Genomic DNA, 23,219 nt, shown 5'->3' with positions numbered 1-23,219 from the left:
ATCAATTTGGAGTTCTGTAGGCTTCTTGTATGCCTATGGATATCTCTTTTTTTAGGTTAGGGAAGTTTTCTTCTATGATTTTGTTGAAGATATTTACTGGTCCTTTGAGCTGGGAGTCTTCACTGTCTTCTATACCTATTATCCTTAGATTTGATCTTCTCATATAGTCCTGGATTTCCTGTATGTTTTGGACCAGTAGCTTTTTCTGCTTTACATTATCTTTGACAGTTGAGTCAATGATTTCTTTGGAATCTTCTGCTCCTGAGATTCTCTCTTCCATCTCTTGTATTCTGTTGGTGAAGCTCCTATCTACAGCTCCTTGTCTCTTCTTTTGGTTTTCTATATCCAGGGTTGTTTCCATGTGTTCTTTCTTGATTGCTTCTATTTCCATTTTTAATTCCTTCAACTCTTTGATTGTGTTTTCCTGGAATTCTTTCAGGGATTTTTGTGACTCCCCTCTATGGGCTTCTACTTGTTTATTTATGATTTCCTGGAATTCTTTCAGGGATTTTTGTGATACCTCTCTATGGGCTTCTACTTGTTTATTTATGATTTCCTGGAATTCTTTCAGGGATTTTTGTGACTCCTCTCTATGGGCTTCTTCTTGTTTATTTTTGATTTCCTGGAATTCTTTCAGGTATTTTTGAGATTCCTCTCTGTAGGCTTCTACTTGTTCTCTAAGGGAGTTCTTCATTTCTTTCTTGAAGTCCTCCAGCATCCTGATCAAATATTATTTTGAAACTAGATCTTGCTTTTCTGGTGTGTTTGGATATTCCGTGTTTGCTTTGGTGGGAGAATTGGGCTCCGATGATGCCATGTAGTCTTGGTTTCTGTTGCTTGGGTTCCTGCACTTGCCTCTCCCCATCAGATTATCTCTAGTGTTACTTTGTTCTGCTATTTCTGACAGTGGCTAGACTGTCCTATAAGCCTGTGTGTCAGGAGTGCTGTAGACCTGTTTTCTAGTTTTCTTTCAGCCAGTTATGGGGACAGAGTGTTCTGCTTTCGAACATGTAGTTTTTCCTATCTACAGGCCTTCAGCTGTTCCTGTGGGCCTGTATCTGGTGGTCACCAGGCAGGTCACTTGCAGCAGATAAGTTGGTCTTACCTGTGGTCCCGAGGCTCAAATTTGCTCGTGGGGTGCTGCCTTTGAGCTCTCCGCGGCGGCAGCAACCAGGAAGATCTGTGCCGCCCTATCTGGGAGTCTCCGTGCACCAGGGTTCCAGATGGAGTTTGGTGTTTTCCTCTGGCGTCAGAGATGTGTGTAGAGTGCAGTCTCTTCTGGTTTCCCAGGCGTGTCTGCCTCTCTGTACGTTTAGCTCTCCCTCCCAAGGGATTTGGGTGCAGAGAACTGTTTATCGGGTCTTGGGAATTTGATTTTATCTTCAAATATCTTCAGGCTATCCTGTGGGCTATTGTTTGAAGGACAATAAAAATGTTTGTTAGCATAAAGAACAGTTACTCTTGATCCAGCTTCGAACTCTGTTTTGTACAAAAGACATACTGTATTTACCTACTGCTTGCATGATTCATGACATAATGTTCTGCTAATCTTGGATTTGGGTTATTTACCATTTCTACACTTCTTCAATGTATCTCTTTTTAATAACAAGTTCCTCTCTCTAATTCTAAGAGAACTTAACATATCTAATTCAAGTAAATCTCAACACATACTTCACTGGCAGATATTTATATTCTTGAGTATATTGCTGAGATTCAGCTTTCAACTCCTGATTATTTTCCTCACATGCTGATGTAGGAAAATGTCAAGGCTTTGGCTAGTATATAAGTAAAGTAAAATATTGGATGATGTAAAATTTACAAAGTCATACATTGAAAAATATTTCTGAGCATTTCGATATTATGTAAGGAAGGTGAAGCAAGTAGATAAATGGTACATAATGGTTTTGCCATTTATTTTTTGTTTATTTGTTAATGTATTCACTAAACCTCCCTCCTCGCTTCCCAGTCTTTTTCTTCCTCATAAACTCCTTCAATCCACCCTTTCTTTTTTTCTCAGAAGAGAGGACTCCCATGAACATCAACCAACATTGGCATTCAAATTGCAATAGGACTGTGCATATCTCCTATTTAGCCTGTCAAGCCATCCCAGTTAGAGAAAAAGTATCCAAAGGCAGACAACAGAATCTGAGACAACTCCTGATACAGTTGTTAGGGTTCTCACATGAAGACTAAGCAGAATATCTGTAGCAAATATGTGCCTTGGTCCAATCAATCCATGTTCTTTGGTTTGTGGGTCAGACTCTGAGTCCCCATGGGCACAGTTTAGTTGATTCTGTATTTTTTCCTTTGACATCTTTTGACCTCTCTGGCTTCTTCAATCCTTCTTCCTCCTCTTCCGTTTGATTCCGTGAGCTTCACCTAATGTTTGGGTGTGTTACTCTTCATCTGTTACCATCAACTGCTGTGTGAGTCCTCTCAGAAGACAATATACTAGGTTCCTTTCTGCAAATATAAAAGAATATCATTAATAGTGTCAGAGATGGGCTCTCTCTTGGTATAGCTATCAAGTTGAACCAATCATTTGTTGGGTATTCATTCAATTTCTGCTCCATCCTTGTTGCTATACTTTATTTAAGGCAGGAAAAATTGTAGTCCAAGATTTTGTGGCTGGATTTGTGCCCCTATCCTTGACATTGGAAATCTTACATGGTTACAGGAGGTGGTTATTTCAGGTTATGTCTTCTATTGCTAGGAGGGTTAGCTGGGTCACCCTCAGGTTGCTGAGAGTTTTTCTTCTTCTAGGTTTCTAGCTTGTCCCAGAGATGCCCCCCTCTACCAATCTCAGGTTTCTCTTCTATTCCCATCCTCACACTGAGTTCCATTCCCACCATAATTCCCAACCAATTCCCTCTCTCTATCCTTCCTGTATGTCTTTTCAAAGGAACCTACAGGAGGATATTTGAATCTTCATATTTTTAAGAGCATGAAATAAAATTTCGTATTTGGTAGAATGTTGAAGAAAAGTTTATCAGTGATAATATCACAGTCATTCATCATCTTGACCTTAATAAACTGTATAGGATTTGATCTAACAGTGACTCTGAAGAAACATGTTCAACGTTCTGTTCATATACCTGCACCCAAGTATCTACAAATTGCTGTTGTAGTGCATTAGTTACTGTTTGTGTTCTTTTGATAAGCATCTGAAGGAAATTGTAGAGAGAAAGAGAGGTTTTCGTGCATGGTTTCATTGAGTTTGGAGAGCTCTCCTGTTTCTGGACCCATGATGAGGTAAAATATCATGCTGAGGGAGCATGCATACAACTAGTTGTATGCTTCATGGTGACTGGGAAGCCAAAGGCAAAGACAGAACTACAAACCAGGTATCTCCTTCAAAAACTTCAGTGATCTACTAACTGCAACTAGACCTTAACTCTGAAAGTTTGCAGAATTTCCCAAAATAGCACCACCAGTTGGGGCTCCATATTTCAATACATGAGCTTCTTGGAACCACAGAGTCTTATCCTGAGGAAACCCTCCTTATCAGAATTTCTGCATCAGGGAGTGAAAAATTACTCTTAAGTCCTAGTCACCTTCTCAGAAAATTCTTATGTGATTTAACAATCTGTGATAACTGAAAATATTTAAATAACTTTAATAGACTAATCACAAAATTTAACTACTGAAATTTCCCAAAGAGAATCAGAAATGTGGATTAAATGTCAAGGTTTCATTGACTCATACTTCCTGGGTTGGGCTATGTTCCATTTGCTTAGTTCCTGTATGCGCTATCAGATACAATGTTCTGACTCATCTTAAAGTGATACTGTTATCAGTAAAGTTTTGTGCCAGCAGGAATTATTATACGACATCGGACTATTTTTCTTACTGTGAAGATGAGGAAAAAAAAGAGAGAGACCTAAAATGTGACTTTTAAACTTTGACATTTAATGTAGACATGACAATTTCCTAATGAACTTAAAAGTTTTAAATTACAGTGTGTGATCTGCCTACATTTTAAGTGCAAACCTATACACATACTTCTATCTTTCATAAAGCATTAAAGCTTGAGAGAGCTGACTATACTTGTTTTTCATTTTGATGGCATATCATGACTTTTTAAATTTGAATCTGCCCTGGTAGACGACCAGGAGTCTGTATACTTCTAAAATAGATTAGACAGTAACACTGCACTTTGGTTGTATCTGGTAAAACAGCACGAACTGAAAGTGTTTCATTTTTCCTTAATGTTTAAATGTTCCATATGTTATCTTTGGCATATTTAAGTCTCATTCTGTTATTTAAGCTACTTGCATTGATGTAGGTTGCAGATGTAGTGTTATTTAGGGTGCACTATTTTAAAGAAGATCTTGCTTGCAGTTTAAATAATTTTGTAATTAAAAACTATTTTTTCACAGAATAGTAAGACTTCTATTTTTGCATTGTTAAACTTTTATCACCATATATATATATATACATATATATATATATGTTGCAGAAATGTTGAAGAAAAGTTTATGTCAGCAATATCTATCTATCTATCTATCTATATATATATCTTTTGTTCAAAAACAGTAATTCAAAGATTCAAATACACATATAAGTGTCTCCCCTTTTAACTCTATCCTTTATACAGCTTCTTTTCATTTACAGAAAAAAACAGCATATAAATATAAATTCATGAAAACATTCTACCACCCAGGAAGTCTAACAAGACTTCCCACTGTCAAAGTGAACAGAGACATTTGAGGCAGTTTTCAATTCTGGGAATTTACAATGGTAGACAGAGTTCTGGAAGTGCTGCAAGCAGTGCCATATCAATTCAGACGACTCCTCATTAACACACCCAGTTACCATGACCTGACAACTGAGTGGCTGTTATATAGCAGCTTTTACTTACTACGCACTCACTGAGGCTATCCAGTTTCTTGCACAATTAAATATGGATGAAATATTAATCAGTCAATTTCCTCAATTGTTTAATTTCATGGTATTATTTCCCCATAGATAGTAAACTTTCTTGACTTAGGAATGAGAACAAACAAAGCATTATTAGAATCAGAATTTTTGGGGACAATGGCCAATGTGACCAGTGTGCAGTATGAAGAGACTTCAGGTGACACCTAGGCTTGTGGTTACAGAAAGTGGGAGAAGCAGAGTGAAAAAGTGAGAAAAAGGTGGTTTCCTAAGCCTGTGGCTTTTATCACAACCTTCCTTGAATGCAATGGATTTTCAATTAAAGTTACTTTCCAAAATATGACATTAAATTCAATTATAAATTATATTCTTTTTTACTGTTGATAAAGCATGTGAAATATTAGAATAATGAATATATAACCAAAAGTGCTCATATCTTTATAGCTAGTTCAGATAGAGAGACATATGTAATGGTTTAATTTTTCTAAGCAACTTTCCAAAATTCTCAGAAAATCTTCTAAAATTGTTCACCAGACTACAATACTTATATTACTGAGAAAAATATGTAATGGGTTATAAGGCAAGTTAGGGAGACACTGCATTTACTATTGCTATTGTCTCATGTTTGTTTATGCACTGCACTAATATTAATAAAATTCCTTTTGTTATTGAAGCCTGTTGACCCTGAGACATAATGTGAAAGTATTGGTTCATCATGGTATGGCTTTAGCAGTCATTTCTTACTGTTTAGATATTAATATTCCTAACCCTTTGTGAAAATAAATAAGAAGGTTGCTACTATAATTATAGTTTTCAAAGCTGTCTTCAGAGTGGAAAATCAGATTATGGAGTAAACCAGATGAGATTACAAAGAAAGATTCACACTCAAGATGACTTATGTATCGTCATCCATTCCAGGCATCTTACATCCATCACCTATTCACAGAATAGCAATGCTCCTAACAGCAGTGATTGAGCCCATATTAATTGAATAAAACTTTTTTCAGTGGCTTCATAAACTCCTAAAACACTGATTTTCAACATGTGAGTCAAGACACTTTTGGGGTCCTATGCACATATCAGATAACTTGCATATCAGATATGTACATTATTATTCATAAGCATAGCAAAATTACTGTTATGAAGTAACAATGAAAATAATTTTATGTTTGGGGTCACTACAACATGTGAAACTGCCTTAAAGGGAATTTGAGAACTGCCCTTTTAGAAGAAATTTTAATGTGGTTCTAACATTTTTTTCTAGCTGACAACCTTAGCTACATGAAGTTGGAATGCTCCTCATGCTTACTACAGTAGCTTATCTCATAATTTCTTCACAAACCATAGATTTTTGTCACAACTTCTTTCATCTGCTTAGTGATGAACTAAGTGTCTCAACTGTATTTGTTACTATTGTATTGCTGTAATGAAATATCAAAACAAAGGCAAATTGTAGAAGAGTTTATTTGGACCTAGGGGTCCAAAGGTTGAGAGTCAATGATGGCTGTCTGTCAAGGAATTTGATAGCAAGCACGATGGAGCAAAAGCTGAGGGCTCACATCTTGGACCATAAGCGCAAGCATAAAGAGTATGCTTGGAATGATATGAAGCTTTGAAAACTTCATACTTATTTTCAATGACTTACTTCCTCCAACAATACCAGAGCTCATAAAGCTACTTGAGAATCAAGAAAATAAGGGGACCAAATATTCAAAAGCCCAAGACTATGAAGGTATTTCTCATTGAAAGAACTGTACTCGGGGTTGGGGATTTAGCTCAGTGGTAGAGCGCTGGCCTAGCAAGCACAAGGCCCTGGGTTCGGTCCCCAGCTCCGAAAAAAAAAAAAAAAAAAAAAAGAACTGTACTCAAAATTTCACAAATTTTCTAAAAATTCTTTGTGTTTATAAATATAAATGTCTATTTTTAAATTTCACCCTTTCAATCTGTATGCATAATTCCTATGATAAATCAAATTTCAGGTGAAAGGACTAAAAGTCTGTGAATTCCCCTACATAAGAAAGTATCTAATCAACTAGATATGATTACGTTGTCCTGTATACTATGTGCTCAGCAAATCTTGGGGGCCAAAATATACATTGTTCTTGCATTCTGATTTCAGGAACATCATCATGTCATTGAATACCTGGTTTTTAAACAGTCAAAACCTTAGGGAATGTGTGGACAATTTATAATTATCTTGTCTGAGTTTATAGACAAGTAACTAAAGCTAAAGACAAAATTTAATTATGAACAATTGTATATTCCTGATATATCTTTTTCTGTTTTTAATATTTCTTTAAATTCAGTCACAATGTTTCACAATATGAAATATTTCCTAATTAGTAAGATAAAGTTCTACATAGAAAAATGTTTATAGAGTTATACACATTAAAATATTTTTCTAGCAAACACACATCCACATATGTCAGAACACTATTTTTGTGGCTAATTTTCACTTATATATCTAGGAAAACAACACACACTATAATATGATAATCATATTTCCATGGCAACATAACATTATAGTTACCATGATAACAAAATTCAGTCTAAAAATAGTGTCAAGGGGCAAGAACTTGGCTTGAGTTTTGTCCCTAAATCCAACATCATTTAGCATTGTTTTATTGTAGGACTAAAGATAGAACATGCAGTGCTATACTAGCTTTGCCTATATGAGCTACATGCTATCTCAGAGATACACCAGCAAAAACATTAAGGCACTCGGTATTTAAATCAGGGGCTTCTATATGCTTGGCCAGTGATCTACCTTGCGCTATAATCTCAAGATGTTTATTGTCAACATGTTCAACATGTTTCTTTTAAACATGTCTCTTTATTTGTAAAACAAGAATAATAGTAACTGTAATTTAAACCAGCATTCCAAGATAATGAGAAGGACATGCCAGTGGCATATGGAGACATGAGAAAATGTTAATTAAATTTATTTCCTGTTTTAAGCAAATAGAAGAACATAGTGATTAATATGATTACTATACAAATGCAAAATTACACTATTTAGAATCAATTGCATTTTGATAGAAAAAAGAAAATATCACTATTGACTAATGTGTCATCAGTTACAAATGCAAAAGTAGAATATCCTTTGGATAATGCCTCATTTCTGATCTTTATATTAGGACTTTAAGCTTTCTTCAGCTTATGTTTCTGAATATCATAGCAAAAATTAAGTCTTACACACTATACAAAGTCTTAAATAGAAATCTATTTTTATTTGATTATTCATCAACATCTATTGATTTAAAAATCAAAATTGTTAGTATAACAAACTGTAATTCAACATGGTACTATTTAGTACTGATTGACAAATCCATAGACTAGAAAGCTCAGGGATGCTAGACTTTGAACACATATGTGAGGAACTGGTTAGATTAGATTAGCCTCTGTGTCTGCCTTTGAGGCATTTCCTTTATTAAGTTAAATGTGGGTTATATCCTAGGTGTTCTGTACTTCTTAGCTAGCATCCACTTATCAGTTTGTACATACCATGTATATCCCTTTGGGTCTAATTACTCAGGGTGATATTTTATAGTTCCATCTATTTTCCTACAAAATTCATAATGTCTGCATTTTAAATAACTGAATAGTATTTCATTGTGTAAATGAACCACATTTTGTATATCCATTCTTTGGTTGAAGGATGTCTGGATTGTTTCCAGCTTCTGGAATAACAAATCAGGCTTATGAACATGGGAAGCACTGTGTCCTTGTGGTACGGTGGGACATCCTTTGGGTATATTGCTAAGAGTAGTTTAGCTGGTTTTTCAGGTAGAAAATATTTCCAATTTTCTGAGCAACTGCCAGATTGATTTCCAGAGTGGTTGTACCAGTCTGCAATCTTACCAATGGAAGAAAATTCCTCTTTCTCCCCATCCTTCCCAGCATGTGCAGTCACCTGAGTTTTTGATCTTAGCCATTTTGATTACTGTACGGTGGAATGGTGGAATCAGAGTAGTTTTGATTTGCATTTTCTGATGACTAAGGACTTTAAATGTATTTTTAAACGCTTTTTGGCCACTTGAGAGTCTTTTGTTCTCAATTCTCAGTTTAGCTCCTGTTTAATTGAACTTTAGGAACGAAAATGGAGAAGACAATGAAGGAAAGGCAGTCCAATGATCAGTCCAACTTGGGATCAATTTCAGTGTGGGAAACCAAGGCCTGATACTATACTATGATGTGCTTACAGACAGGAACCTGGCATGACTGTCCTCTGATAGTCTCTACTAGTGGCTGACTGAGACAGAAGCAGATACTTATACTCAACCATTTGACTGAAGTCAGGGACACCTATCATTGAATTAGGGGAAGGATTGAAGAAACTGAAAGGGAGAGAAACCCCATAAGAAGACCAACAGTCTCAACTAAATCAGAATCCCAGAGATTGAGCCATGAACTAGGAGCATAGACGGGATGGTCCAAGGTCCCTGGCAAGAGTATAGCAGAGGTCTGCCTGCTTTGGCCTCAGTGGGAAATGTCCTTAATCTTTGAGAGATTTGACGTCTCATGGAAGGGGGGATGGCTAGTGAGGGGAGAACCCTCTCAGAGGCAAGGGGGAAAAATGAGGAACTGTAGGAGGGGGTAGGGGACTGTAATGAAAATAAAATAAAATAAAATAAAAAGTTAAATATGGGTCACTTTCTAAGAAGGCCCAGATGTAGTAAGTTTGAGAGAAAGTGTTTACTTTGTTCTGCTTGCCTTCAGGTCTTGTGGGCGAGCACTGCTGCTATGGCTGCTCTGAACATTCTTGGCTGACAAGAAAACCCAGCTTCTCTGACTGCCAATGTATGCCATTTTACAGTGGCTCTCTAGGAGTTGGTCTGCCTGCATCGTTAGAATGGGACAGTTGAGACAGGTAAACCTGTGGACTGAGGAGGTACCCAATTCTTACCCTCTCCAATATGAAGGTGGACTTTCTTTTGGTAACTTTAATACTATAAGCAAATTTAATGAATAACCTGGGTAATACATGTTCATTCACTTGGTTGTGTTCTTTTTCAGAATTTGAAGCAATATTGTTGCCTTTCTTAAAATATGCACCTGACAGCAAGAGGAAGGTATGCACCTAAATCAGTAAAGAAATACATCCAGCAAAATTTTGTTTCTAGAGGCAAATTTGTCATAAAATACAAAATACTAGGATAACATCTCAAAAATGAACCTGGATGTTTGGAGCATGACCTCTCAGGTAAGTACAATAAGTCTCTGTAGGTACTCCTAGAAATATCTGGATGCTATTTTAGGTCTTATGAAGCCTGGTTCTGCTGGAACATGTAGTTGCTGACATGAAATAAAGTTCCAGGATGTACTTAATAAGCAATGAAAGGAAATTTCCATTGTTGGTTCCCTTCTGTTACCAGCTCAGAGTGTGTTCTGTAATATGGCATTGAATTTGTGTGAAAATAATACCATCATTAGGTTATTCCTCCAAATTGAAGCATCCTGTCCTCCAGAGAAGTCAGCTCAGAAAGACTGAGGAAACCAACAAGGACCACTATGTTCAAAGTTCAAAGCCTCAAGATTTACAGGCCATCTCACCAAGACTACCCAATCAGCATACAATTTCCCTGAGGTATAATACTCTTCAAAGGCTCTTCCTGCAATTTGAAAAAGGAATGCCAGGGCTGCTTTCTTCCTGAGTTGTCAACTCTGTTGATGTGTACTATTTAAGTGATGCAGCTCCCTTTGAGTCATCCACTCTTCTGTAAATTAATCAAGCATATTCTATAATTCACTCCATAAACTCATTGGATCTACTTGGGTGAAATCTTTCTTTGAACTGTTGGCAGTGCCCTGTGCCTGGTAAATAATATTCTTGCTCATAGCTCGTAGTCCAATCAGTCACCCAACAGAAACTGAACATACTACATGTTTCATGTGAATTGATATACATTTTCAATAGAATTTAAAACTTTTGTTCTCTTATTCACTTCTAGAATTAAACATGTGCAGCAACACATGTACCCTGCTGCCCATCCCCACAGGCTTGATTATGTCTTCATAAGCAGAAGACAGAAGCAGATGGCAGAAACTGTGAATTTTTAGAAACAGATTCTGAGACCACAATATTATTCTAGCAAGACAACAAAACATACCACTCATGTAAACGGATCAATATAGAACTCATTAATAAGTCTAAATATTTCTAGCAGTTGACTAAAAGTGTAAATCAGTGATGATCTTAAGTTAATAATGCATTTACTTGTCTCTATCCTCACATATAAAAGTAATTAAACTTTGGCAAGGAATTTTACACAAGAAAAACAATAGCCAATGAAATACATTTGTTCATAAAAAAAAACTGAGCATGGAATGGTTTTCCTAACATAAGGAAACATTTGAAAACAAAATCAATCAAATAAACAAATAAAGCTCTTGCAACCACTCACACCAGGATTCCTGTTCAGATTTTTAAAGTTAGAAACAGAAGATCCTACTCTTTTCAGGACACACACACACACACACGCACACACACACACACACACACACACACACACACACACCTTTCTATTCAAAGAAGAGTAAGAAGTTCACAGAACTGAGGGATAAAAGGGAAAAGTAAGATCTGTGGCATTTGCTTATAACATTAGAGTTTATGGTAGGATCCATAGACTGGTAAAATTGTAAGCTGGCATATTGTCGAGCTATCAAAAAAAACTTTTAGAGAGGATAGTGGGATTAAGCCATTGCTATAGCTGGAATTGTCACAATACTAAAAATAGATCTGCCATACAACCCACTTATATCCTTGCCACATGCCCCAAGGCCTCAAAACACTATCCTGAAAATACTTTTTCAGCCATGGTCTTTGTTTCTATAATCAGCATAGCTGTGAGCTTGAAAAAAAATTCTTCCAAAAACACAAGGAAGATGTAATTGGGGTAGATACACACAATGAAATGATATTTAGCTATGAAGAAAACAGAAATTATGAAAAGTCCTGACAAATGCATGGTAGACATTATTGTACTGAATGAGGAAATTGAGAAACAGAAAGAAAAATATTCCAATATCTCCTTGTTTGTGGAGCCTAGCTCTAGTCTTTAACAGTTACTCTATAACCTGGTGTAATCACAGACATCAGGAGAGTAAAAGAGATCATGGCCGAGAACTCCAAAGAAGGGAGACTATTAAGACAATGATACTATAAAGGAGAAAATTTTAAAAAAGGGTTTTTGGTTTTTTTTTAGGAAATGTTTAGGGGAATAAATCATATTAAAAGTGCTTGAAAAATTCAAAGAAAATATATTACTTTGTATTTAATTTACTTACACACACACACATACATGGTGAATATGTTATACACTTCAGGAACATGAACTTGAGGAATTAAGCTGGAAGTGACCTGGAAATCTTTTTGTAGAGGATGGAGATATTACAGAAATTTACAATAGTCAAAATGTGGAAAAAAATGAAGATGTAGTGCCCAACTCTCACTGATCAATAGAGTGTTCCTATGCTTAAGTCTCAAGGAATATTGTAGAAGGGTTGAAAAGATTGTAAAATACAGAGGACTATGATATCTGCTGTGAAAATTCATAGTCAACATGTAATAGGAGAACTGCACCAATGGATCTCAACAATTTTATTGTCTAAACAATACCAGCATAATGAAAACACCAGTCCACATGCTAACACAAATGACTGAAATCTGACAAGAGCTCACTCCTATACTAAGAGTTACAGACTGCTGAGATAGGAAGAACTAGTCTTCTCCAGTGCTGAGAACATGTAACTCTATACAACATTAAAATAAAGTCTCTCTCTCTCTCTCTCTCTCTCTCTCTCTCTCTCTCTCTCTGAGTGTGTGTGTGTGTGTGTGTGTGTGTGTGTGTGTGTGTGTATTTGTCCATCTACAACCTAATAGTTGATGAAGTCATAAATTTGAAGATTGACTACAACAGCAGAGGAATTGCAGAGAAGGATGAAGAAAGGGGGAAATCATGTAAATTTAAAATATTAAAAATCAAACATCCTTATCAAAGAAGGGGAGGAGGATAGGACAAGGGGCTTATAGATGGAAAACCTGGAAAGGAAATAACATTTGAAATGTAAATTTAAAATATTCAATATAAAGAAATTTAATTTAATAAATAATAAGTATAAGAAAAAATCAAACAAAAAGATAATTATGCCAGTTAGATCTGCTAAATCAAATAATGATCAATGTTTTTCAGCCATACAGAAATGTGTCTTAAGTTAAAATATATCCTGGACATTGCCCAAATATTTTATACTGATACCTAGAACACAAACACCTAACAAGGGACAAAAATTATAGATCAATTTCATTTACTGAAATATATATAAAATTTTTCAATGAATTTTTACAAACCAAATAAACCAGGACTTCGAAAAGATCATCCACTATGATCAAGTATGTTTCAGCTTATAGATGCAGGGATGATTTATTATATGTATATCAACAAATGTAGTCTACTCTGTAATCAAAGTGAAAGACAAAAACCATATGATCATCTCATTAGATGTATAAAATGGAAGAAATTCCAACACCACTTCATAGAAAAAGACCTGGTAGAAATGGTTAGCGATGTTCAACATCTTTAGTCATAAGGGAAATGCAAATCAAAACAACCCTGAGATTTCACCTCACACCAGTGCGATTGGCTAAGATCAAAAACTCAGGTGACAGCAGATGCTGGCGAGGATGTGGAGAAAGAGGAACACTCCTCCATTGTTGGTGGGATTGCAGACTGGTAAAACCATTCTGGAAATCAGTCTGGAGGTTCCTCAGAAAATTGGACATTGAACTGCCTGATGATCCAGCTATACCTCTCTTGGGCATATACCCAAAAGATGCCTCAACATATAAAAGAGACACGTGCTCCACTATGTTCATCGCAGCCTTATTTATAATAGCCAGAAGCTGGAAAGAACCCAGATGCCCTTCAACAGAGGAATGGATACAGAAAATGTGGTACATCTACACAATGGAATATTACTCAGCTATCAAAAACAACGAGTTTATGAAATTCGTAGGCAAATGGTTGGAACTGGAAAATATCATCCTGAGTGAGCTAACCCAATCACAGAAAGACATACATGGTATGCACTCATTGATAAGTGGCTATTAGCCCAAATGCTTGAATTACCCTAGATCCCTAGAACAAACGAAACTCAAGACGGATGATCAAAATGTGAATGCTTCACTCCTTCTTTAAATGAGGAAAAAGAATACCCTTGGCAGGGAAGGGAGAGGCAAAGATTAAAACAGAGACTGAAGGAACACCCATTCAGAGCCTGCCCCACATGTGGCCCATACATATACAGCCACCCAATTAGACAAGATGGATGAAGCAAAGAAGTGCAGACCGACAGGAGCCGGATGTAGATCGCTCCTGAGAGACACAGCCAGAATACAGCAAATATAGAGGCGAATGCCAGCAGCAAACCACTGAACTGAGAATAGGTCCCCTATTGAAGGAATCAGAGAAAGAACTGGAAGAGCTTGAAGGGGCTCGAGACCCCAAAAGTACAACAATGCCAAGCAACCAGAGCTTCCAGGGACTAAGCCACTACCTAAAGACTATACATGGACTGACCCTGGACTCTGACCCCATAGGTAGCAATGAATATCCTAGTAAGAGCACCAGTGGAAGGGGAAGCCCTGGGTCCTGCTAAGACTGAACCCACAGTGAACTAGTCTATGGGGGGAGGGCGGCAATGGGGGGAGGGTTGGGAGGGGAACACCCATAAGGAAGGGGAGGGGGAGGGGGATGTTTGCCCGGAAACCGGGAAAGGGAATAACACTCGAAATGTATATAAGAAATACTCAAGTTAATAAAAAAAAAAAAAAAAAAAAAAAAGAAATGGTTAGCGATACAAGTAATATACTTCAGCAAAATAAAAGCAGTTTATAAACTAATAGCCAACATCAATAAAAATGGGCAGAAATTCAAAACATTCTGTTGAAATCCTAAATAAGACAAAGTCCTAGTTGAGCTATAATAAAACAGAAGGAGATCAAGGGAATGTAAATAAAAAATGAAGGAAGTCAAATATCTTTATTTGCAGGTAATGTGATTGTATACATAAGTAATTATAAAATTCTTGGAAATTTCCCCAGCTGATAAACTCTTTCATCAATGTGACTGAATCCAAAATTAACTCACAAAATTCAGTAGCCTTCCTATACACAAATGAAAAACAGACTGAAAAAGAAAAGAGGAAACAGCATTTTTAAAAAAATAATAGCTTCAAGTAATCTAAAATATCTTGAAATAACTTTTAACAAAGCTAGCAAAATTCTTTTACAAAAATATTAAAACTTACAGGTCTTTGAAGAAAGAAATTGAAAAAGATATCAGAAGAAGGAAAGATCTTCCATTCTCATGGGTTAATAGGATTAGCATAGTAAAATGGCCATCCTTCAAAAGCAATCTATACATTCAATAAAATTTTCATCAAAAGTCCAATGTATTTCTTCACATAAAAATTAAAAGAACATCTTTCAGTTTCATATGGAAGCATACAAAAATTTATTTTTGGTGTAGTAACTCAGATGTCAAAAGGTAGATATTGTATGTCCTCATTTATAGGTGGATGTTAGCTCTTTAGGTCTCAGTTATGACCATACTTAGAAGCAAAGAGGTTAGTTATAAAGTAAGGGACTGAGGTGAAGATCTAATCACTCTAGGATGAGGAAATGAAATCGGTGTAATGGATAGGTTTGTCTGTACACTTTACTAAATTTCTTGTGTTTCTGTGAAGTTACAAAGATTTTAAAATTTATTCAGAGGTATTTGAAAAGGCCACACCACAATTCCTATAATTGTTCCTATCTGTTCTTTACTCTAGAGTCATAGAAATAGACACATAAGAAAATGTATTTGCAGATCATATGATTACATAATAAGTTCTACCCAGAAATTCCTCCATCTGGTAAACACTTTAACTCACACAGTAGGACATGGAGCATATTGACTCTGCAGTTATCTATACAGAATTATCACTAGTTTTCTTCTTAATCTTGAAATTTTAAAATGTAATTTTAGAATGTGAGAAGTACTTCATAATCAGTCTAAGGATGATTGTATTCATGCCTAATTTTACATTGCACCCTTAAGAAAATTGTTGATGTACTCCAGCAAAATCATTAGTTTAATCTGCTTTTCATGTAAGGTGGAGTAGTTACTAATGTAAGGGAAGAATTCAACTTGACTATATTAGACAATGTTCAGAATGGGGAGGGGTCACTGTGTGTATCCTCAGGGTGCAGGGATTTGAGTTATAGTGTGAAGGATATTTTTGTTCATAGATGTGTTGGCTTGGCACAATATTATAACTGTTTATTTACTATTGATGAATGCAGTAACAATATAGTCTTGATGAATAAACAGTTGTTTGAAAAGTGAGCATTTGGGCCTTAGTAGAAACTAAAATGTTGTCTTTACCTAGTGAATTAATTATTATAGTTTAAGAATTGTTTGCACAAATGGAATTTTGGAAATTCCTGAAATTAATGAGAAAATTTTTATCATTTTATAGTTGTTCCATTATGAGACCATTTTTAAAACAAGTAGTAGACAAATAGTAATTCAGAGACTATATTCTTTATCTTAATAATGTTGTTAAAGGCCTGCAAAGATTTCTATTTTCTTTACTGAATTATATTATGTCTAAAAATTGGTACCACACTGTGTAGAGATATATCTAAGTCTGTATTAAGGAACACAGAACTCAGACTATTTAAAGAACAATGAGTTTAATTGAAAAATGCAAAAGTAAATGTTACATGCATGTATCATCAATGTAGTCAGTGATATACACCAACACTAAGTTCCCTAGACATTAAACCAGAGTTAAGTGTAGCCAACAACTGGAACAGGGATAATGTTTTTCCTTTTCCTTTTCACTAAAGAATGAGAACATGAGTGCTGTGATGGATATTAAATAAATTATTCTTAGCCCACAGAGCCCAAAGAAAGTGAGGTGGAAGACAGAGCAACTTCTAAGGAACAGCAGTGGGTGGTACTTGGCTTCATAATATTTGTCTCCTTCATTACTGTTCAGATGTGAAGGTAGATCTGTGCAGGAATGGTGTGGGCAGAGGTTCCCACCATGACTTCAGCCTTGTGAAACATTAAGGGGTCTGGAGCCTGGAGGAAGCATGAGATCACCGTCATATTTTATGTACATCTTACCTGAATTGAAGAGATGCTTAGATCTTTTCATCAAAGCTTACCAATGTGCCTGATGAAGTAGAAAAGGAAAGAATTTATTTCTTTGTACAAAGAGCTAACATATTACATTCTTGCTATATTGTTATATTTCCTGTGTTTGGTTGCTATATGCATATATATCTATATCTATATCTATATATCTATATCTATATCTATATCGATCTATATATATATATATATATATATATATCCTGAAATATAAGAATACTAAGGAAAGAAAAATGTTTCCATTGTCTGATAGTAGTTCAGTTTATTGCTTAAAACATAAACATAGATATTTTAACATGTGAAAATAAGTCCAGGCTTAGGATATTTCTAAATAGACTTGGGCAGTCTGCTTCAATTTTGGCCTTTAGTTTAAAGTTATGACAGCTGAGGTGGTGGGGTCTTTATTGAATAGATTTGAGTAATGGAGTTTGATTTTACACAACAGAAGGAAAACCAATAAAAATAATGTTACTCCTTGGGGACTATACTGAATAGCATGTTTGGCCTCCCTGGGGACAGACACACATGGGGTATACACACATGCACACACACACACACACACACACACACACTCGCACACACACACACACTCGCACGCACACACACACTCGCACACCCACACATACACATACACATACACATACACACATATGCAGGTAAGCATTCAGATACATACAAATATTAATTTTAAAATGGTCTTCATGGGTCGACCGCTCCCAACTTCTAAAACATCCTCACCTAAGGACTGGAAACTGTGGCTATAAAAATTCTTCCCACAAACATTCCCACATCTGTGGTTGAGATTCAGGATGTATCTAGATTTGCTGGCATTTGGCCGATTCTATTATTGACTTCAAGGACATTTACAAACCTATAAATAATATTTTCTGAACATATAGTATAAAAACACTAATTTTACAGCAGAAAAACTGTAAGGTTGCTTCACTTGTTCCACATATAAACATTAAGCAGAACCACCTTCAAATCCAGCACTTTGGAGGCAGAGGCAAGGGATTGCTGTGATTTTCAAGGAAGACTGATCTACATAGAAATTTGCAAGTCAGCTAGAGCTACAAAATGAGACCAAGAAAGAAAGAAATTATTAATATTAAACTGCTAACATCTCAGAAAAAACTAACAACATAAAATAGACTATTTTTTTCTGACTCAACGGAATTGAATGTACATTAATTTTAATCTCTGTCTTTTTTTAGTTACTACCTTTATATAAGTAGGAATTACGTTACTTTTTTATACAACATCAAATTACACTTCCAAATTCCCTTAAAAATGTAAAACATAACCAATGAAAGAGAATGAATGTGATTAGTGATTGTAGATGTGTGTGTGTGTGTGTGTGTGTGTGAAAGACAGAGACATATACGTATCCATATTCCACATACCCACAAATACTCATGTCTCTACCACTTACGTGGGTCAACGCAAATCCTTTATATATAGTGTTCTATTTAGTCCTTAGATATAAAATATATCTTTTTCTCCCCTAGGAAAATAGCTAAGTAGTTTGTAGAGCATTTTTTGAACAAGAGACTGCTTAATTCTAAATTTTATTGTAATCTATGCCTGGAAAGTTTGTTAGTCTATAAGTGGTTACAAATAAAATAATATCCATTGGTATACAAACATTGTGCATTAAAAATTACTTCGAATTCAAACACTGAACATTGTGCAATTTACAAGAGCATGATAATCATATTGTGCTTTCTTCAGTCCAAACCCAGCCTAGTTAGAATTGCATCTGTAGAGCAATTAGTTATCACACTGTAAATAAGTTACTCCATTATCCTCGAAGCATATTTCTGAAAGAGAGCAATAACTTCTTGTTACTAATGAGAATGCAGTTTGTGACCTGCATATTTCATTACTAGAAATTATACCCTGTCTAATTTACCCTAAGTGAGCACAGTAAAAATAAGCTCTAGGAGTAACTATAACAAGCTAATTTAAATGGATTCCACTGGATCCTCCTTTCTATGTATACAGGAATATAGTAGATCAGATCAAAAATCCAAATGGTCCTTTCCTAGTTCACTCGTGCACTCATGCCAATATCCTTTACCCATAATAGGTAGTTAGACTTTCAGCAGAAACTCTCTGGAAAGTTCCTTTAAAATAAGGATTTGAGGATTTGATTGACAAATTTGTTATTAATCTATGTCATAAAATTAAAAGTAAACCATAAATCAAGATCAGGTGATCATATTCTCACTGAAAGAATACAAGTCAAAACGTAAGAAAGGGAAAGTGGAAGATGTTTGTGATTGTAGCTATGTTAGACTGTAGGTTTGATGAAAATACAGGCTTAGAAATCATCAGAAAAGGTAAGGTAGATAGTAACATTTTCAAACATAGTAATAATTTCCTTTATTTTAGTAGGCCCTGACATATTCACATTTCTACCTCTACTGCTTTGGGAAGATGAATCAGCTAATATTAAGGATACTTACCAATTTATCCCCACAAGTTTCTGCTTTATAAGAGTGCACAAATATGACTTTCATCATTATTAGTAATGCAAGGAATATGGGAAGAGTACTAAGTGCTTTGTCACTTTTTATCATTGTGTCAAAACACTTGAGATAAACAAGAGATAAGGTTTATCTTAGCACGTGGTTTTAGAAGTTTTAGTTGATGGTCACTGAGTTGCGAGCCACAGTGATGCAAAACATGATGGAAGCAAGAGGGACAAACGCTCACTGAGAAGCAGGCCCATTCCTTGAGAAAACTGAGCAGAGAACACGTGAACTTCTCCTGTGCCTTTTATTTTTCCCACTGGCTCACAAAGGATTTTATAGCAGTTATTGAATATATGAAAGAATTAGTTCTCTTGGTCTAAAATATATTATTATTATTATTATTATTATTATTATTATTGTTATTATTGTTATTATTATTATTATTGTATTGCAAGAAATATTGGAATATTGGATTCTCAGCACAGTTTAGGCAAGAACATTACCAATAATCTACATTCACCTCCCTTTTTTTAGTTTCTAAAGTTTGAGACATGCTTAGGTTAGCCTTGAACACATTCTCTAGAATATGCCTTGAATGTGTCATATTTCTGCTTTCTCTCCTGAGCAGCAGAGATTACAGACCTGTGCCAGGTCCTACTCAAGTTATGAGTTCATGTGTTAATTCCTTCTGCAAACATTCTTATGGATTTATTTAAAAACTGAATCACTAACTATCTTGGCATCCCTTAAAATCTGAGTCAAGTTGACACAACAAGTTAACCTGCCCAGTGCTATCAGTGTATTAAACACAATGAGTCAATATTTAAAGAAGTTATCAGCTTACAAGCAAATCATATTCATGACTATTTAACAATAATCTTCCTAAATAAATGAAAGTCTTATAAAGTATATATTGCTATTAAACATTTTATATTTGTAGACCATACTTGTTTACATCACTTCTTGGAACTAATAAAGGTGGGCCAACTCCTACAGTATCCGTTTAGTAAAATCTGAGAAATATAGTTGAAGATAAAAAGACTCACCAATGTAAAACACGGACTGAGAATGCAGTTCAGTTGCACAACATGCATGAAAGACTAGGTTTAATCCTTACTACCACAGAAATAGTTTGTGGTGGTGATTACCTGTAAGCTTAGCTATTGGAGGTGGAATCAGGAAGATTAGAAGTTTCAGGTTATCCTTGGTTACACAGTGGTTTGAGAATAGCCTGAACTTCACGAGACACTACCTCTTTATTATTATTATTATTATTATTATTATTATTATTATTTTAGAATTCTTCACCAACTTTACAAGATTTTTTAAAATTTATTAAGGTTGAATAGTTTATAAGTTTCATGTTAGCAGTTGCCCTTTCAGTATTTTGAAATATCTCATACATCTAACACATAAAACACCTTTTACAATTTTGTATCTTGGTAAGGGCATCTAGGGAATGCTTTTAATATGTATATAAAAAACTTGATTTTTCATAAGAAGTTGCCTTGGTGTTTCCATCCACATGAACAAAGTTTTTATTTCCAACAATCCATCTTCTTTTCCCTCTTTTCCCTTTTCCTCTTTTCCTCCCCTTTCCCTTTCTTCTCTCCCTTCCCCCCCCTCTCTGTCACACACACAGAATTATATCTTATTCAACTGCATGTGTAGTCAAGTCTTTGAAGCACATGTAACATTTTCGAACATATTCACTTTATGACTTCTGGTCACAATAAGTTAAGAGCTGGGCACTTCCATTTGGGGACTTAAGTAGCTGTGACTGGCCCTAAGTTTGCTATATAGTTAAGAAAAACCCCTCACTTCCTGTCTCTGCTTCTGAAGTGCTGGGTTTTCAAGTAAGACATCACACCTGGAAGTGAAAAACTCTCCTTTATTGTGTAATTATATTATCTAAAAGTCACAAGGTTGATTACAAATTGGGCATCCTTTACAATAGCATCAAATGGGGAGGAGGAAGAGGAAGAGGAAGAATAGAACAAGAGAAGAACACATATTTTGAAACCTTTCAGAGCTTTTAAATATAGGACTTTCAGTGAATAGTGAGTGGTATAGTCTTTGAAATGTCTGGAATATTTTGAAATAGTAAAAAATGCATGTTTTCTTTTTCAGGTAGTTGTAGGAATGATGTTTATATCTATCATAGGTCAAAAGAAAGTGCAGAATTTTAGGAAAAATATCAGAGATGCTAATGGATATTCTCACAGAGTAAGCACTACTTACGAACTTTGCTGTGTCCACCAACTAAATACTCTCTTCGTCTTTTCTTATTCGGTCAAGTCAAATATGAGGGCACATTTCTCTGAAAATCCCTGTTGATTGAATTCTGGAGCTTCAGTAAATTTAATGACAGAACTTCAAGCAAAAATTTTCTGAGGGGAAGAGATGTAAAAGCTGTCACATTTCATTCTAGAAGCCACCATCTGGGGAGATGTAAGACAGCCTTTCTCAAGTCATAGCTACCATCTCATTACAAATGCTTCTTTAGTGCTACTCAGCTGCTCATTTCTCTTTTCTTTCCACCTGCACATCCTCCTGGCCAAAATTTTAATAATGTTTGTCCGTTTTCCCAGCCCTAAATGTGCCAAGCACTGGACAGCTTGTGAAAGGCTTTGCTTCAAAGTTAAATAGAGAAATTGGCTGGGATTTAGCTGCCATGGAGACATCCTAGATTTTTTTTTGTTCAGTCCAGCACATATTTGTCTGAACTGAACTCCTTTTTTATTCTACTTCACAGCACCTCCCTTCTCTCTGTTTTAGGCTGTTCTTCTCATTCTCACTTTTTCCTTTATTTGCTACCATTTGTTTGACATAATTTAAGAAGTTCTAGTATTTGTGGTCTGCATACTTACTTATTAACACTCTATGTTTATTGGTTCTGGGATTCTTTATAACTATACTTTAGTTTTACTGGAAACCTCAAAACTGATTCAACTTACTTTATTTCTGTCCAAGGATGGTGTACCAGTTTTTGCACTGAAATCTCAGTTAATATTCTTAAGACATTTGCCCTATTCATGGTCAAAGAACATACACCTTGCTATATTTCTCAATAGCTATAAATTCAGATTTGTTACCATTTAGTAGTTTTGTTGACCTAATCTGAAAAAACAGTGGTGGAAATTTCTCCACCCTTCAGCCCTTCAGCCCTCTCATTCCATATTATCTTATTGCTGTTATGTTATTGGCTTTTATTTCCATCTGAATCCACCATCTCATCTAATCTCAATCTATAATACAGAATGATTTTTAGCTAGCAATATGACAAACTTGAATGCAGAGTTGATGCAATGTGTATAAAACTATAGTGGAGAACAGCAGAAACTAGGTTTAGCATACTGCAAAATAGAGGTCAATTATTGAGCTTTTACTATAATCATCAATGTAGCTGTTTCTTCTACCTGTTATCAAGTATTGTTTCCTTAGACTCTATCCATTGTGGAACCTGTTTCATTCCTCAGATATGCTCATGTTTCTGCCTCTCCTCACCCACTATTTCCAGTTCAAATAGGATTCTGGGACATGGAATCTAGGGAAATCTTTTCTTTCATCTTAAAGATGTTCAGATTTGGGCTATGCCATTTTCTTTGTAAAATATCATATTGTTCTGGGTCAAGCCAAGATGCCCTGAGCAGTCTAC

The 23,219-nt window shown here is 35.5% G+C and overlaps 1 long non-coding RNA gene across 3 annotated transcripts; it reads right to left on the bottom strand.

Annotated features, from left to right (window-relative positions):
* Nucleotides 1-423: 423 nt before the first annotated feature.
* On the bottom strand, nucleotides 424-22,007 carry LOC148005019 (uncharacterized). Of its 3 annotated transcripts, XR_015622194.1 has the most exons (4): nucleotides 21,803-22,007; nucleotides 17,058-17,106; nucleotides 2,183-2,463; nucleotides 424-1,409 (listed from the first exon to the last, which is right to left on the bottom strand). It is a non-coding gene; the product is annotated as an uncharacterized LOC148005019 (long non-coding RNA). The 3 variants fall into 3 exon arrangements; XR_015622192.1 differs by lacking the exon at nucleotides 424-1,409 and having other exon boundaries at nucleotides 2,005-2,463; XR_015622193.1 differs by lacking the exons at nucleotides 424-1,409; nucleotides 17,058-17,106 and having other exon boundaries at nucleotides 1,886-2,463.
* Between the last annotated feature and the right edge of the window lie 1,212 nt (nucleotides 22,008-23,219).

The sequence above is a fragment of the Rattus norvegicus genome, chromosome 6 (genome assembly GCF_021556685.1).
Source record: "Rattus norvegicus strain SHRSP/BbbUtx chromosome 6, alternate assembly SHRSP_T2T, whole genome shotgun sequence".
NCBI lineage: Eukaryota > Metazoa > Chordata > Mammalia > Rodentia > Muridae > Rattus > Rattus norvegicus.
This window is presented reverse-complemented; position numbering and strand designations above follow the sequence as displayed.